At 43.2% G+C, this 2,176-nt stretch overlaps 1 pseudogene; it reads left to right on the top strand.

Annotated features, from left to right (window-relative positions):
- The first annotated feature begins 448 nt into the window (after positions 1–448).
- On the top strand, positions 449–1,426 carry LOC149532466 (strigolactones hydrolase CXE15-like; annotated as a pseudogene).
- The last annotated feature ends 750 nt before the right edge of the window (positions 1,427–2,176 follow it).

Here is a 2,176-nt window from a genome sequence, read left to right on the forward strand (position 1 = left end):
GGTGCAACTCTTGAACCTCCAGGGTACAAGTGCTAGTATACTTTTTAGTAGATCTGACGTTGAAACTACAAGTCACCCACGACCTATTGTATTCCATGTTAAAATGGGACTCACTGGCAATGGATTCATAGGAAATTGATGAGTAGTGAAGGTCCAGTCAGAGATAATAGACAAAAGATAAAACTATCCACCATTCTTCACTTTGAATAAACTCTTTAAGTTTTTCAAAACATGTGCTGTTCATTTTAAGCCGTCTCTGTTCATCCCTTCCACACAGCTGTTCGGTTAATGACGATTCCACTTAAATATTTGCCTTCGGTGCGGAATTATTGATGGCTGTTATTGGCAAGACCAATGTGCGATTTGACAATTACATTAATATCTGGGCAGAAGGGACGAATGTCTTTAAATATAGGAACCCATTAGTTGCGAGGCAAAGAAAGCAAAGATGTCAGAAGAGCGTAATGCCGAGGTAGTGGAGGATTTGATGAGCGGAGTAATCAAGCTCTACAGCGATGGATCAATTGTTCGAGCAGACAATTTAATTGCCTCCGAAGCCTTTCCGGAGCCTGGTGATTTCAGTTACAATCATGTGGAATACAAAGACGTGGTGATGGATGAGACAACTGGATTGTGGGCGCGCCTCTACTTGCCGCCCAAATCCGCAGAGAGTAAAGCGCCCTTAATAATTTACTACCCCGGCGGTGGGTTCTACCTGGTGAGCCCAGCAACCCCCGTGGTGCATCGCGCGTGCCAGATGTGGGCGGCCACGTTGGGCACCGCCATCATTTCAGTGAATTACAGGCTCGCTCCCGAGCACCGCCTGCCTTGTGCGTACGACGATTCCATCGCAGCGCTGCAGTGGGTCAAATAGGAGGCCTTGGCGACGGAAGGGGTGGATCTGTGGCTGCGCCACCAGGTCGCGGACTTTTCTAGGCTTTTTCTGGCGGGCGACAGCGCAGGAGGCAACATTGCGCATCATGTGGGCCTGTGGGTGGCGGGCGCAAAGACCAAGATGGAAATAAAGGGACTAATTTTGATGTATCTATACTTTGGAGGTGAAGAACGAACGTTATCAGAGGAGGAGAACAAAAACTCGCCCGTGTTCAGTTTGGAGCAATCTGACATCCTGTGGAGGCTCGCCCTGCCCGTAGGAAGCAACAGAGATCACCAATTCTCCAATCTGCTGGCCGTAGAGGGAGTCGCTGCATCTACTCTTCATGATCTTCCGCCCATGTTCTTTGTGATAGCAGGGCACGATATATTGAGAGATCGACAGCTGAACTACTGTGAATATCTCAAGAAGCATGGGAACAAAATTCGTGTGCATATGTGTGACGAAGAAGACCATAAATTCCTTTTCTTCAAAATGGAGGAGCGATGCTCGCTTGAAGCCCTCCATTGCATCTCCGATTTCATCGACTGAAAATATTGCAATCCATGTTACTAATAAAAGATTGTACAGGCAATAGTTACGCCGTCCTTTGCAGGGACGTAGGCTTGTATATTCTTACGTATGGTACTTATTGAAAAATGTATCATTAAAATATAATTAATGGAAAAGGTCTGTTTATAAAAATAAAATGTATGGCAATATAAGACATAAAAGAATTAAAAGAATAAATAATTGAATATTGTATTGAATTGAAATATTCAACATTGAACATAAATAGTCAATCAACAAATAGACAACATCAGGGATGTCCTCTTATTCCCGGCATAGATGGTGGCATCTAGTGGCACCGTTGGGGATGGGGGGTGACATCCCCAAGTCCCTAGTGCGTCCCCTTCTCTAACACATGAGGCCACAAAAGGGGGACCCATCTTCATGTTACAATGGAACAAACATTATCCTTTACTAAATATATGATTTTGTAATTTTTGTCTTACCAATTGCTGACTTTTGAATTTTTTGGAGAGTTAAATTAGAGGAGATTACTCTTGCCCATGCAATGAACTAAGAGAAGAAATTGTGCTCAATGGCTGGCTTTTAAATGGCATATTGTTTTATGTTTGGTACACTTTCACTTCTCATCAACATCTTATGAATTCCTTCACAGCGTGTCCCATTTCAATACCAAATATAATAGGTCATTGGTGAGTTGTTATTTTGACTTTAGATCTACTCAAATGTATATTTGTAACGACTCCATTTTAGTAATGATGCCACATAAGC

This window comes from Cupressus sempervirens, chromosome 10, assembly GCF_028749045.1.
Source record: "Cupressus sempervirens isolate cs-2001-9-10 chromosome 10, ASM2874904v1, whole genome shotgun sequence".
In the NCBI taxonomy this organism is placed as follows: Eukaryota; Viridiplantae; Streptophyta; class Pinopsida; order Cupressales; family Cupressaceae; genus Cupressus; species Cupressus sempervirens.